Here is a 17,023-nt window from a genome sequence, read left to right on the forward strand (position 1 = left end):
TGAGCATTGTTGAAGTGCCACAGCCCACCTGAGTATTGTTGCTGATTATATCCATCCCTTTATGACCACAGTGTACCCATCTTCTGATGGCTGCTTCCAGCAGGATGCCACAAAACTCAATTCATCTCAGACTGGTTTCTTGAACATGACATCAGTTTGCTGTACTCAAATGGCCTCCACAGTCATCAGATCTCAGTCCAGTAGCGCACCTTTGGAATTTGGTGGAATAGGAGATTCATATCTTCACAGGTCCCATACAAATAATGTATGTTTTTTGTCTTTTTCCGTTCTTGGGCCATTTCTAAATCTTTTGACTTTGTATAGACCTAACAGTTAAACAAGAAATGAACTGCTCTCCTGCACCCAAGTGCTTCAAAAAGCAGCTGATCAAGCTTTAAATGTTTAAAAAAAATTAAAGTTAACATAGAGCCAAGATAAATTAAGTAAATGCCCTTTAAACAAAACTAATTGGTCACGTGCCAAAACTACCAGTTACTGTCAAAGAAGTGAGTGGATCGTACAAAATCCAAGAGACACATGCTGTGTATTGACAGGGCAGAGCTTTGGGATTAAAAATTCTGTTGTTACAGGGATTGCCCTCACCTCCATACAGCAGGGTCTCTCTTTTCAGGTCTGCACTGCATCATTCTGCCAAGATACAAAGATCCTTTTTACAGCTATTTTCGACATGCTATGTCCCTATGGTGGCCTCTTTGTCTGGCCGGGAATCACTTGTCACCCTTGTCACCTTGTAAGCAAGAACCACTGGAGTCTTTTCCTGGCTTTAACAGCTCTACAGCCCCAAATATACAATAACTGCACAGTGTAGCATGAGTTGTTTCAATGAAATTATCCATTATTTTCTGCATTCATTAGATCAGCATAGCTTTTTACCTTCTGCTTCTCTGTCTCTCTCTTCCTAACCTCTTGTGCCTTCTCACTCCACTGATCCCACTCATCTCTCTCACTCTTTCTATCAGTCTGAGTCACTACAGTATCACTCACTCATACACACACACACACAGCTTCCACAGCGCACACATATGCAAGTAGGATAATTCTGCCTCCATAACTCACTATGACATACACGTACACACTTCAACATTTGCTACAGCAGGGCTTCAAGATTAGCAGCTACTACTAGCATGACACACCAGGACAGAGAGTACAACTCATGCAGACACACTGTACAGTCACACTGCTGGAGGTACTGATACATGCGCATGCACACACACACACACACACACACACACACTCTTAATACTACCACAATAGCATAAGCATATCTGTCAATGGCACCATACGTGTCTGTGTGCCTGTTAACACACCGTTAAATCACAAACTCTCACACACACACACACACACACACACACACACACACACTGGCCCAGATCCCTCTTATAAAGCAGCACTGTTTGGAGGAATGTACAGCAGAAGGGGGGAAGCTACAGTTCCCGAATATCTCCATGGAAACAGGCTGGAGAGCAGCATATCCCGCTCAGCGTACTGTCAGAGACTGAGGATGAATCTAGTCTTCGTTATGGAAGCCAAACCATACAACACACACCAGGTGGTTAATTCAATTGTTAATTGCAACAGCTTTTAAATCCTTAAAAATCACTTAAAACATACACACACACACACACACACACCTGGATGAAGGGGTTTCCTCCTGCTAAAAGTGAGGATTTCTTACTTAACTTCACCGAAAGATTCCTTTCTCAAGCTGATCAATACATATTGTGTGATTTTCACTCACACTAGTTTACTGTCATTATTGTTTTCCATTGATTTTTTTTTTCCTGCAACCAGCTCATATTTACCATTTTTACTTTCCGTATTTTGTGCAGCAATTGACAGCTGAAATAGAAAGGGAAGGAAATAATTTCTCAGCCAGATCCAAAAGTGTTTGATGACTAACTCATTAAAAATACCTAGAAACAGGAGACTCGATTCACATAAATGCAATGGATTTCTAATGATTTGCTTTCGATGCTGTCTTAAAAACACAGAAATAAAAGCTTGAGAGCGGGTCAGAGTGGCTCTCACTGTAGGTCAGAGGATATCACTAAGAGTGTTTTAAACCAAGTTTTAGGAAAACTGCAAAGAGAAATTCAATGTTTAGCCAGAGGGCTTACAAAACAACACTAATAGCTTTTTATGTGCAGGGTGGTACTAAGCAATGTGGGCTATTACAAGGTCAAAATGCATGATTTTTACTGCTACTATTCCCATCTCTCTGCTTAAATTGTCAAAATTGGCCAAGAAATTACATGTTTCCACATGTTCTCAGCAGAAGACAATAAATGGTATCAATCTCTGCTGCTAATATCGAGCTCACTCCTCTGAATGCTCTCTGTATTCACTCTTCCACTCACTCATACACCCACACAGCTTCACTTGCTACCTAACATGGTATTGTACCAGGCACCACTTGAAGGGATTAAAACTGGGATCTTGGATTCTAGTTATTTCCATCCAGGCTCTCCTCGTTTAACTGCAGCACTGAACATCATGGTACCGAGAAACTGTTAAGATAAAAAAGAGTTGAAATTAAACTTTAATGATCCCCGAGGGCAGTCGTTGGTCACCACAGCAGCAAAAAAGACAGACATGAGTTCAACAGATAAAACAAAAGATGGTAAGAAAAAAGTCAATTTTGGAGCAAGACTGCTAAAAATGACACAATTCCACCCTCTCGCTTTTATTTGTTGCAATCAGATTATTCTTAAGTTTTGGACTACGGGTCGGATGAACCAAGATGAGACCATACATTTTTACTGCTACCTCTATCTGCAGCCCTATTAACCTTGCAGTGGAAAGTCTTTCAGTTGTGTGCCACCCAATTGTACTTACTTAAGAAGGTGTGCATAAAGGCAGCTGGCTCTGAGGAGTCACCACATTTTCTATGTTCTGTGATTTTCCTGACTTCAAACATTCCCAGTGTGCTATCACTTTATAAAACACAACCTGTTGATTAAGCACTTTTCTCTAAAAACCAGGGCTGAATTTAAAATAATGTACACTGTGCATTTACAGTGAAGAAAAAGATATGTGTTATATGTTAATATCAATGTAGCTCACACATTACTGACTATAATTATCATAAAAATGTGCAATGAACCTGAAATATCTATATTTACACTGTGCACTTGTTCATATGGGCAGATAACCACATGCATTAAGTAATTTTTTCATCTGTTTCCTCTTGATATCAGCTGTTCAGACAGTTTAAAGAGATATCTGCAACAATCCGATTATGCAGTGTTTGTATTAATTTGCTTTGCAAGTCCTAAATTGAATGTATTAAATGTTCATCTATTTTACATTACACTGTAGACATGATTTGGAAGAAAATACCAAGGTGCTACTAGACACAAGACAAAGGAAGGATGTGAAGTTGTAACAGCCTGAGCTCTAAATAGGTAAGCTGCTAAAAGAAACCCGATCCTGAATCATCAAAAAATAAGTTAATTGGTGAATCTGGGGAAGTGTTATTCCCTGAGGTGGTTGTCATCAACACACTCACTTCTTACTGCTACAGAAAGTAAAACAGGAAAAAAAAAAGATTTCCATTGCTAAAATCAAGTAAAAAAGTTCAGTTTTGAGCAGCTACAGGAAATACTAAACTAATCATAGGGTAACTTTTCTTATGCAGTCTGGTTATGCTCTTTGTCCTCTATGGACTCAAGCTAATTTGGGATCTTAATGTGTGTGTGTGTGTGTGTGTGTGTGTGTGTGTGTGTGTGTGTGTGTGTGTGTGTGTGTGTGTGTGTGTGTGTGTGTGTGTGTGTGTGTGTGTGTGTGAATAGCTGAGAGTGGCTGGAACCAGTCTCAGCTGTCACAGGGCGAGAGGTGAGGTACATCCCGGATAGGTCGTGGCAGAGCTTGTCAGCATTTCCTATAATGTTTATTTGTTTGGCTGTGGCTGCACCCAAATTGCCTGTATGGGATCTTAAACACTGAATTTGAATTAATGTAGAGAAATCACCACCATGAACAAAGAAGAAACCTCAAACTTTGCATGATAAAATAATTCAAAGGCGGCGTCATCCCAGCTGTCCCAGTTTGACTTTGTCATGTCTTGATCGTACAGCGCAGATGCGCCATGACTGTTCAGCTCCATGGCTAAGAAGACATAAAAGCTAATTTTAAAATGAATGTGCAGCTTGTCACTTTAAATTTAACAGAATTTGCTGGTGTTTTTGTCGTTAGCGTGCTCTGCACCCGGCAATGAATCAGCTTGTCAGTTAATGGGTGGTTAATCTTTCCATTCTGACCTCCAAACCTCTGCAGCAAAACCAAGAGGAAAGATACCATCAACATCCAGATGTACTGCAGCTTAATCCTAAAACAAAACATGATCTGTGCATCTAACTAAGAGGGCAGATAAACAAATTAGCCTTTCAGTCGTATGCAATATTATGGGTACTCCTTCAAAAATTACTGAAGAGGAACCTCAGCACCAAACAGATTTAAAAAATTAGACTTTTTAATGTGCAGTTTTTCTTTGTTTGTTTTGTTTTGTTTAGATTTTTCAGGAACTTAAAAATCAAACAGAAATATAAAAATAATTATGTCAAGTGCAAAAGTTCTAATACTTTAGGACATGTAGGGAAGCACAACACTTGTCAGCTGACGATGATTGAGAACTGATAAATCAACTGACTCAACAAACATGGGCTCTTCTTTGGAATTTTCTTAAGGAATAATTGGTACAAAAACAGGCAAAAGCAATAAAAAGATGTCAAATTGTTTACAAGTTGTAATTCACACTGTCCAAAATACCATAAAGAAATGGCAATGAAAGGTCTGCATCACACATGTCAAACTCAAGGCTCAGTCCCACCCTCCTCAAATTTGAAGCCTGCCCACAATTCAATTTATTGATAAATTTTGGACCTCCTGTTGTAACTGGGGTCTGCACACAGACGCACACACCCTGTGCATACATCAGACTGAACAGATACGTGCATCTGAACCTTAACTGCTTACAAGCTACCTAACAACAAAAGGCAAAAACAGTAATAATAACTCAGAACACAGCATCAGCTTTCAAAAGAGGTGTTAAATTTTTTCACCAAGTGTAATGAGAAGCAAGAAAGGCCTGTGCATCCATTTATCATGAAGCAATTTCATATACTTTGCATCATCATTGTGAAACCACACACTGGCACACATAGAGCCATGGATAGAAAATTGCTGAACTGATAAGTAGTATGGAGCTTAAAAAAAAAAAAAAAGCCAGATGCCTAATGTCAGAGTGGTAAAGATTAAAAGATTGAGTTTCACCATAGGTGAAGAAATGGCTAAGTCAAGTTGGCCATTCAGAGTGGAGTTTCCAAGGGACTACAGCATTTTTTGGTAGGTTTTTATGTACATAAAACTTTATACCAGAATGCTATACTATGTACTAAACTATATGATCAAAGATTTTTTACTTTTTGCCTCACACGACCACTGAGCTAACATGTTCTGACACTTTCAGAAATTAATGCAAGAACACAAAGATGTATTATTTTGCTTCTATGTATTTTTTTTTCTCATTCTCACACATTAACATACTATCTATAGTAGTGAAAAAGAAAGTTTTCATGGGACTGTTCATGTAGCTCTGTTCTTCCATAGGAATTAAGAGGGTAAGTTGTAGCCAGGGGCTGATAATCAAATGCACTCGATTAGCTGATGATCAGCAATTGTGAGCACCTATATATAAGCAGAAGTTTTGGCAGGTTGTTGGTTTGGAGCATTCAGGTGTGGGTTAACACAATGCCAAAATCTTGCTGAAGTGGACATCCCAGCAAATTCAACCCAGGGTCAGACTTTGCAAAGCTCAGAGAAACTGCAAAAAGCCCAAGAGCTACATCTTAGACCAGGGAATGACAACTGGAGGCCGGTGGGCCACATGCAGCCTGCCAAAGCCCCTCGAATAGTGCAGCCAGAGGTACTTGTCTAACTAAAGGAAGTAAAAGTTGTAACGAGATTTCCGTCGGTGAACTTGTGGAAGGATCATTACTGGCTGCTGAGCCAGCCTGCGTGTCTCCTTTACTGTGAGGGTCTGCTTGTGGGGGGATCAGATGGGTAGGTGCTTCGGCGGTGTGTACCCGCATGCGGTCACAGCCCCCCAAATGCGTCTGTCTCTCAGTTGTCACAAACCCCGTGGCCGAATATCTGTTGTTGTTAAAATAAATGTGCTATTTTGTGCCATTGCAGTTGTACTTAGATTCACACAGTAATATAATATAATACACAATAATATCTATAAACCATTATTTATTAAAAAGTAGGTACATTACTCTATTTACATTTTTGAAAAAAGAAAAAGGGCACCTCACCATTACCTGTAAAATGAAATTACCAAAACTTACCATAAAAAAAAGCTCTATTAAAAGAAAAGTGTCCAGGCAGATTTAGAAGGTTTTGCATCTGAACTCATGTTTCTATATTGATTTTAAAAATCAACAAAAATGCCTTCTGAAAAGTAGATTGTGCATAGATAAACTCATTGCTCTCATGTAACATTTTATTGTTTCCCAGGCTGTGACTCAGGAGGTAGAGCAGGTCACCTACTAATCGGAAGGATGGCGGTTCAATTTTTGACTGCTCTGGGTTGCATGCCCAAGTATCCTTGGGCAAGATACTGAACCCCAAGTTGTTCTCCGATGAAACCATCAGAGTATGAATGTGTGTGAATGTTAGATAGTAAGCACTTAGCTCCAGAAGGAAGTGCTTGAATAAATGGGTGTGAATGGGTGAATGCAAACGTGTTGTATAAAGTGCTTTGAGTGCTCAGTTAGAGTAGAAAAATGCTATATAAGAGCTAGTCCATTTACCATTTACTACAATTGTGGTGTCAAAATAACAGAGAAGAACATGTAAGTGCAAGATTTGCACATGACATCATTAAAAATAGCATAAATTTGAAAGGAAATGTGATATATCAAATGATAATATATTATTTAGGATACAATATTAATTTACTTTACAAGAGCATCTGGCCTTCACAGTATCTGCCAAGAAAAATTCCGGCCCTTGTACAAATGTAGTTGATAACCCCTGTCTTATACTCTACAGGTCTCAGTTGGCATGTTAAATGTTAAAGTTCATGACAACACAATTAGAAAAAGAATGAACAAACATGGCTTGTTTGGAAGGGTTGCCAGGGGAAAGCCTCTTCTCTCTAAAAAGAACATGGCAGCACAGTTTAGCATTTGCAAAGTTGCATCTGAACAAACTACAAGACTTCTGGAATAATGTCCTTTGGACAGACAAGGCCAAAGTGGAGCTGTTTGGCCATAATGCACAGCACCATGTTTTGGTGGAAAACATTTGGCATATCAGCACAAACACCTCCTACCAGCTGTCATGCATGGTTGTAGAGGAGTGATGATTTGGGCTTGTTTTACAGTCCCAGGACTTAGGCACTTTGTGTCATTGAATCAACCACAAGCTCCTCTGCATTCCAAACTATTCTAAAGTCAAATGTGATGATATACGTCTGACAGCTTGTCTGAAATTGGGTCATGCAAGAGGACAATGGCACCAAGCATGGTAGAAAATCTACAACAGAATGGTTTTTAAAAAAATGAAAGAATCAAGGTGCTGCAATAGCCCAGTCAAAGCATCTGACCGTAGCATTTCAATTCTGGTGGGACCTTAAGAGAGCTGTGCATAAAAGAATGCCCACAAACCTTAATGAAGTAGTGTTGTAAAGAATTCATCCACAACTACTGTATGTAAGTGAAAATGATTACTTCACATTATTGCTGCTAAAGGTGATTCTACAAGCTACTGAATGATGGGGGTGTACTTCATGTCAAATGAAATAGACCACTATGTGTAAATGAATTTTTTCAGGACTGATTTTCACAGACTGCATATCTGGTCCGTAAAACCCTCAATTCCAACACTGGGAAATCTCCATTTCCTGATTTGACCTTTACTCAAATAGAACATAACACGCCTGGCCTGCATGACAGCTTTGCTCATGCAAGTCTACTTCTGAAGTATGCAAAGTAACTTCTGGATAAGAGTGACTTCTAAAACACAAAAATGACCATCTAAAATCCACCATGGAGTAGTTCAAGAAAAGCAAGCTGAAGCTTTTGGAAAAGCCCTCACAGTCCCCTCAATCTGAACACCATTAAAACTGTGTGGGTAAATCTTTGTGCCTGTGAGACATCCTAAAATAGCTCAGAACTGAAAGTGCTCTGGAAGGAAAATTAGGAGAAAATTTCTAAATCAAGAATTAAAAACAAAAAAATCTTTCCAGGCTACAAAAAGCATTTGCAAATAAAAAGTACAACATTCAGAGGAATCTGAATTACTGTCCAGTGTTGTTAGTCGAAAAGCACTGTTAAAAGGATTATGTCACATGTTGGTTGAAACATTAGTCTCCTGATCCAGTTGTTTGTTCCAAAATTCAAAAAGCGCCTAATGTCAAATTTTGTGGAAATTCATGGTCCTCAGAAGAAGACTCCCAATCATTTTGGCAGAATTGGTTTAGCAACAGTGTTGCTAAAATTTCTTCCTGAACAAAATCTGGGGAGAAAATTCTACAGGACACTCAAGTATCTCCACATTTAATAGTTTAATTTCCTTGAAATTTACTTAAGTTGTAAAAGTGTCTACAGAGGATTAATTTCAATGTTTTGACAACCTGACCTGACTGGCTTTTCTATCATCATCTGGCAGGATTAGGAATTTTGTGAGCACAGCCATGCTGTCAGAGGGATAAACCTCTAGTTTTATATTTTGGAGAAAAATATAAAAGTCATTTACTTTGGCTTAGTATAAAGACAGCAAATGGGAAAACATCTAGCCTGGCTCTGTCCAGTGGTAACAAAGTAAAACTAAGAGCCTCTATAAAACCCACTAAAGTGTTAAATCGACAATTTTCTGATGTGACAAGTTGCCAGGAGGCCAATATAAATGTTACAGGTCCAGTCTAGGAAATATTTTTTATACGCTGGTTCCAGTCCTTATCCTAGGCTAAACCAAGAGACTGTTGGCTTCACCTATACATTTACTGTTAAGATATCATAGTGATCAATCTTGTCTACTTACTCAGTAATCAAAATGTCAAAGTACTCCTTTTACATCAAAGATCTAAGTGGTAGAAACTGTTAAACTCTTTTATGTTCAAATGTGTAATTCACATTATATCCTCTGGGGGCTGCTGGTGGAGCTTGACACTCTTATTATGGCTAAGTGAAGCATTTCAGGATGCTAGTATATCTCCTGGAAAGGGGGGGGGGGGGGGGGGGGGGGGTGCACTTGGGAGCTGAGAGAAGCTGAGACTCCTCTGGGATCCTCCCAATGCCATGCATGACAAACGACTAGCCAGACTCCTCACTACACCGGAAAGCAGCCTGATTCATTCTGCACAGCTGTCGGAGTGCGCCTGTATGCTTACAGGTTTAGCTCTGTGTACAATGTGTGAGAAATGAGAGCTTATTGAAAAAGCGCATATAATATGTACAGCTTATGCACATGTGTGTGACAACACACGGCGGTTCATGGTGCCAGCGCAGCTATAAAAGATTTTAACTGTATTCAAACATAAATTATCATAAATGTCCATATATTTTTATCCAAAACAGGTTTTCTGCAGGACACTGTCAAAGGGTTTCAGCTTGAAAACACGTACACAGGAGTCCTGATGCTCCGTCTCACAGCAGAATGCAGGTTTCGGACACATTGCTGCAGAATCACCTAGTCTCCATCTCTTAATTATGATATTATGAAGGCCCTGTGTATGAAACCTTTAAGTGACTCATTAAGTCACTTAAAGGTTTGGGCTTTGCAGAGTAAGACCCAGCATATTACTGAGAGGCTGAAGACTTGCACCATTCAGCTGTTGGACAGCAGGTTTTCCAAATCACAGAGTGATGGAGTAAGTTCTCCTCCACCCCCATCCTGTCCTCATCCACCCTCCTGTCAGTACTCTAATTCCCCCTTTTGTTGCTTTCTTGAATTCCTTCCCCATCTATGAAAAACAGGGCATTAAGACATGCAGAAAATGACAGTAGGAGACTTTTTTTTTCTCTGCCACCAAACTGTATCCATAAAAATGATTACATAATGATCAACTACTGGTACCGCTGAAGAAGACAGTCTGTCAGTTAATGTTGAAACCACAGATTCTGCCGACGTTTGTGGGCATAAGGAAATCGATAGAAAGCTATTTGGCCATACTGCGAAGATGAAAATCCCCTTGTTTCCCATTGAGAAGCCTGGTTGAAGAACAATTCCTGCCACCCTGTTGGATTCTGTTATACACACGTATCAGTGCACACACACACACCTGCACAGATCGCTGTGATTGTTGAGGAGAAAAGGTGCTGTTCCTCAAAACCTGAAGACAAATGTATTTGTCTTTGAGAGCTTTTTTAAATTTCTGTCCTGGCTGATCTGCTCTGATAACTTCTCATCTACCTGTTAAATTCGCACTCATACACAGAGCTGGAACAGTTCCACAGAGAACATCTCAAGAAAAAGGAAAAAAAAGACACATTTCTCTGGATGAGTCTGAGTCTTCTTACCTAGTAGCGAGTCTATGTTCCGGAGACATTGGAGCACATATGCGGCGCGTCTTCACACGATGACAGGGAAGCAGCGGACAGTCATGCAGAGGTGTGTCACATCTGAGAACGGAGGGGGGGAAAGCAGGATTTCTCCTCTGTTTTTTTCTGATCCTTTCTTATCTCTTTCCAAAGCCCTCAAAGGAATGGAGCACTGACATAGGAGGAAGAAGAGGAGGAGGAGGAAAAAGAGGAGGTGGTGGAGGAGGAAGAGGAGGAGGTGGAGAAGGAGAAGGAGGAGGAGGAGAGGGAAGGCTGAGGAGGGAGCAGTCTGCCAGGCTGGGCTGCTGTGGATCACCTGGAGCAGTGTTGGGCTCCGCATTTACTCCTCCACTGCAGCAGTGCGAGGCAGCGGCGCGAGCTGCATGTTGCTCCCACAGATCATCACAAAACAAGGACACGGAGTCTCCATCTGCTGGATTCAGGATTCTGCAGCTCTGTTGCTCCACACGTTCCTATCCCCATCAGCATTCACACTCATGCTGTCCCTCTTCTCCTCTGGGTATCTATCTATGTTTCTCTGTTTTATGCCTTTGCCTCACTCTCCTTTTCTCTCTGAGGGAGGTTTAATTCGAGTCACAAATGCCATGATATTAAGCGCTCACTTTCCCTGGTCTGTGTCCTCGTATTGACTGGTGCATGTGGTCATACGTCTGGTACTCTTGGTAATAAAATGCCAAGCTCAATAAAGCCGCAGCCAACCTCACGCTCTCCCTGCGATGACATCACTCTTCCGACCAAAAAGGAGGGAGTCGTTTCCTGGTCTTGCCGGGGCCCTGCTTACGTCATGAAGATCAGACACGTTTCTCATGCCATGTGCAGGTGTTCAATTGGCATGCCCTCCATTGAGAAAGTTACAGAAAAATGAACAGGATGCACAGACGAACATGCCAAAACTAAAGGTTTCACTTCAGGTCGACATGCCACTGGCTCCGAGCAAATGACAACCTGAGCCTCACACATTTTGAAGTCCTGACTTCACCTCTGCTCCAAACTGAAACTGCACATTCTGAAATCCAGCAGAGCACTTTGTCTCCAAGTTCAGCCGCCCTCACATTCCCCTCACGTCCTCCCTCCTTCGCCAGCCTTTTCTCTGTCCTACAGCAAAGCATAGCTTCAAAGGTTGAGAGACAATCTAAGAGATGAATAAATCTAGATTGAGGAAGGATGATATTGATTTTAGGCCCAACCAAAAACTGATTTGTATTCTCAGGAGCAAAGATGCTCCTCAAGATAAACATGAGTACTATTTCTATACGAACAATTACATGTAAGCACTAATGCAGAAAAAAAGCACAGACACACAAGCTGTGTGTGTGTGTGTGTGTGTAGACTGACAGCAAATCACAAGGGGCTGAATCTAGTCCTCATCTTGATTACAGTATATTCAGAAATGTTAGATAAGTATTCCAACACCCTCAAGTTACAAAACCTCTGGTTTCATTCATAAAATTAAAATGAAATAGATTTGTGTTTCCCAAATCAGTGTCTACACAAAGAGCTAAATTAGCTACAATTATAAGGAACTCTAAGATGAAACCAACTGAGCAATATGAAAGTAAATCTAACGAGGAATGTTCCCTGCATTATACGGGATCCAAACTTAAGTTATTACCATGAGGTTAACACTGTAAACCAGTAAAAGCCATAAAATGTGATTTTAGCAACCTCATGATTTAACACTTTACTTCTGAAAGCATAAAACACTTTTTCCTGTGGTTATTTCACCTGAAAAGAGCTGCCACTTTACTTAAATGATTATGACAGCTTACATACGCCTTATAAAAGAGACACCAGAGAAACACAGTGACATGTTTGTGCATGCTCAATTTTACTCATGCATATGGGATTATACAAACAGAGACAACATGTCTCACTGTCTGCACTGGATTGTGGGAATGGACAGTTTTTGAAATACACCAGCAAGTATGTTGTAGTAGTAGTCGGGCATGGTATCAAAGTAAACAGTCCCACCTAGTGGTTTAATCCTGTCCTAACCCACAGAAGTAAAAGAGACACTCCAAATGTTTGATATGCACATTTTTAAAGCTTAAGCTCTTTCTCTGACCAAAGTCAAGTCATAAACAGCATCACTGCTCCTGATGCTTGACTTGCTTGCTTTATATTCCCTAAAACAATCTGGTGCACACAGTCATTAACATTCTCCCTCAACCTTGAGAAAATGATGACCAAGGTATGATCAAGAGCCAGTTCTGCGGGTGGCTGATAAAAAAAAAAAAAAAAGTCTAACAGATCTTTAAGTTACACACATCAAACAAGCAGAGATGTTCCCGTATCTGCACTCACTTCATCACAAGCCTTTGTGCTGACAAAGCCTGTAAAATCACAGTAGGACCCTACACATGATTAACTCGCAGATAATCTCTGATGTGTGGCTGGGCTGAAACTCCTCTGTCAGCTCATTTGTAACGTAAAAGGACTATTTCTGAATATGATAACACATACATGATCATTTTTCAAGTATTTCAAGGGGGGGGGGGGGGGTCCTATTAGAGAGACATTAATGAGCAAAACAAAAGGTAATGACTCAGTGTAAAACAGCCAAACCTGACCTCAAAATGATGGCCCATTATAGGCCAACAAACATGCCGAACCTTTATGCTGATATTGTGGGAATTATGAGAACACTTTCTTTTTTATTAATATGCTGTATTTATTTATAACCAACCAAACTATTTAAATTTTACACTGAATATTACTTGCACCATTTGGCATAACCAGATGTTTAGAGCAGATGGGAATATTTTGCGTGAAGTCTATTAAAACAACCGAACAGGCAAGTAATGTTGCACAGTCAAGAAAAAAATTTTCAAAAATAGCAGAAATCCTGGTCGATTCTTCATTTCCTAATTAGAGCATATCTGACTGTCAGGTCTGATTAAAATGAAACCCAGGAACAGTATCACAACCACAAAAGGCTCTGTAACCTATAGTATAGTGTATTATTCCATGCAGCACCCAGTGTCTGCTGCTTCACCAAGTTTGTGAGGATTTGAACCTTTGTAATAGCAACCTGGTCCTCTCAGTGAGCAGACATTGGGTAGCTCAGAAAACGATTCTGTGCAGCGATTAGACCAATGTTCAAATGTTTAGGTGCTGGACGACCTGCCTAATCTACAATACCCCACCCCAAAATAATAAATAAACAGTGCGCACACACACACACACACACACACAAAGCCACAAAATCACAGGGGCCAAAGGTGGACTCACTACCATGGCAATGAGAGGGGGTGCCAAAAAAATGTTAACCAACGATTTGCAAATGCAGCCCCAAGATTCTGCCATGATTTCCCTTCCATGCAAATTACCCCAACTTTTGATATATAATGCTACATAACAGAAAAGAGACCAAGCTGACACTAGCTCAGCACTGGTGTGAAAGTGGCACCTGGCTCATTCAATGAAAAATGGCCACATGAAACCAAATCAATTTTACGTCCACTGCAAGTTTCACATTCTAAATCTTGTTTTTGCTCAGCTTTTTTTTTTCTATAACCAACTTTGAGCATCAATATCATGGAATCTATCATAGTTTCAATAGAAACAGTGCACTGATTTAATGCCTAGGATGTAGAGTGCTAAAGACAAACATTGGTATACTGGGTGTTTTTTCTGATAATTTATTCTTATAATTCACTGGAGAAAACTTGACAAGGAGCATTTTATGTAAACTTTCAAGGGGCATGTTGGGTTTGTGGTTAGTGAAAACACAATATAGCATATGAGAGGTTTCCTTTTTCCCTACATTTTTAAAACCAGGCTCATCTTATAACCATGATCACTTATGTGACAAAATCATTTTCCAATATATCCATCTTTTGCCACTTTGAGAATCCTTGAAATTCTGTTCTGATGGTGTTAAGTTCTTGTTCTGTCACTGTGTACTTTGGCCTGCTTCCATCATCACATTTTTGGCATCCCACACTTGCCTTTTCTAAGGGGCCAGGAAAACGATGTACAAGACTTTTCAGCTTCATGATGTTTTAGACATTTAAAACTACTGCAAGGTATTGCACATTGTCGTGTATGGCAGCCACATACTGACCAGTTTCAACTTATAGCACTGTTGGTGTTGAGGCTTCACAATAGGAGCTCACAAATTAAATAGAAGAGTGCTGTTGTTAAGTCCATCTTTTATATACAGTCTATGAGAGCCACCGTGACAATGTCCAGAGGAGTATTTCTGACACAGCATGTAATTGACCCTTTGTGGTATTATCCTATAAATATTCTCAGCCTCATTTCTTCAATTTTTTCTTGTTTCTCTGGCTGTCATGTAAATGAATAATATTTTAATGGCAAAAAATAAATAAATCTAAGATCACTTTTTAATGATTTCATCTTGGCCTTTGGCTTCAAAAACATCATTGTGGTAGGGATAGTATTTGAGGCTTGTGCTGATGTGAGGCAGTATTTGATCATCTACAATGCAAAAAAAAAAAAAAAGGGGGGAAAAATGCCAAGAGAAAGGCAGCGGACCCCTGGAGTGCTTTTTCCTTAGATGGTACTCTGTGCTCTGACCTCTGCTGAGTGAAGGAGTCGTGCAGAGTTTAACTAATTAACAACTATCTCTTTTTTGCTTCATGTTCAAATTCTCTGCACATCACAGCACCTCCCCCACACTATTCAAGGTTTGCTGGCAGTCTTTACCTGCCTTTCTCTTCTCTTTAAGGATCTTGGTACAGATGCAATTGGCTCAAGCACATCTCACATATGGACACTTGGCCAGGACCCCTTGGTGTTTTATTTTTCATCATGTAGATTCAGTTTGGGTGCCTAAATGTAACCAAAACGTGACCGAAAATGAAACTGTAAATCAAACAGAAAACAAACTGTTGCCTGCTAGTTGACAGTCTTGTGAGGCTTGGCACATACACCAGAGGACACTTTGTGCCCATCTCTGAGTCACCAGAGGCATTGACGAAATGGCAGTATTTGATGCCCTGGGAATAGAACAGGTTGGCTCAGCACACAGAAAGGAAAGCAGCAATTAATCCTTGTCACTAGGGGGACAGTTCCAACAAGTGAGCTCGTTTAAGGGCCATTTGAATTCAATCGTGGTTCAAAAGGCAATATTTTTGCATAAAGAAAGGATGAAATGGCTTCATGCAACGTGGAAGGTGATGCTCCTAGTGACAAATGCAGCACCCCAGTCTTTCAGTTCACTGTTTTGGGTCGAACATTACTGTCTGTGTACAGTCTCGCTCTCTCATTGGCACAGTCCCTAGCTGTGGTTAAGAAAAGAGGGAAAAAAGAAGTCTTGTGAATATAGTTAAACAGGCAGATATTTCTCTGTTGGTGGAACTAATGAAGTAGATACTGTGTTTTGAAACAAATGTTTCTCCCTGTCTGCTGCATTTTTAAAATGTCATCTTCTTGCTAATAAACTCACCACATCAACTTTAAGATGTGATGATATATCAGTTTTGTGGCAAGCAAAACAAGTCAGATCCCTATAGAGTTTATGCTGATATATTTCTTTCTTTTTTACTGTCAACTGTTTAAATGGTGAGAGTGAAACAAGGAATTTTCAGTCATTCTGTACTCTACTGGGGCTCACACGCCAAGTAATAGTTCTTTTACAGTCTAGTGCACATGTGTACAAAAGCATAGGGAAGGTTTGGCACTAGTTACAAGGCAGCCTAATAGTTGTAATAGTTAAGTCATAAACCTTGTGCCTCCTTATTGTATGTACACCAGTTGTTTGGTTTTCTTCTGCTTGTTTTATTTTTATTTTTTATTTTTTTGACAAGAAGGTTGGACTTAAAAGGGACCTTTAATGTTTTTCCTTATTTCCTTTTTTTCTGTCACACATGGTGGGGCCTCTCCAATTTATCATCTATTTCCTCTTGGAAATATCGTCTGCAAATTTGATATTAGTTTCCATTGTTATGCTGATGACACCCAGCTCTACCAGTCTACCATCTCAAAACATAACTTTCTAAACTGGCATACTTATGGGTCATTCACAATCATCAACATTTTCCAAAGCGTACTCTTTTTCAGACCCCCCCCACCCCCACCCCTCCCCTCTCTCCAAAGGTGTACAAAGAAAATGTTGATCTTTTTTTCATGACATTTAATTTCACCTGGTTCTTTGGTATTTTAATGTAATAGGAAGTACTAAAAAAATATCCTGGTGTTGAAAAATTCTGAAAATCTTGGGATCAAATATACTTTTTCCTATCTATTAAAACATTGTTGTGTTGCACTAATAAAAATCCATCCATTCAAAATGACCCCCCCTATGAGCAAACACTTGGCGACAGTGGAAAGGAAAAACTCCCTTTTAGAAGGAAGAAACTTATATCAAAACCAGGCTCAAGGTGATCGCATCATAAATTCCATAACAAAAGGCAAAGTGTTAGCATAGATGATTGAACATGTTTTTCATAGGAAGAGACAAAGGAGGTCCC

General features: G+C 39.9%; 1 protein-coding gene across 1 annotated transcript in view; it reads right to left on the reverse strand.

Moving 5' to 3' along the window:
- The window catches only part of LOC115774233 (disks large-associated protein 2-like), a 127,829-nt gene that overhangs the window by 99,825 nt on the left and 10,981 nt on the right, over window positions 1-17,023 (reverse strand). The gene's annotated exons all lie outside the window — the stretch shown is intronic.

This window comes from Archocentrus centrarchus, chromosome 24 (assembly GCF_007364275.1).
Source record: "Archocentrus centrarchus isolate MPI-CPG fArcCen1 chromosome 24, fArcCen1, whole genome shotgun sequence".
NCBI classification, from domain to species: domain Eukaryota; kingdom Metazoa; phylum Chordata; class Actinopteri; order Cichliformes; family Cichlidae; genus Archocentrus; species Archocentrus centrarchus.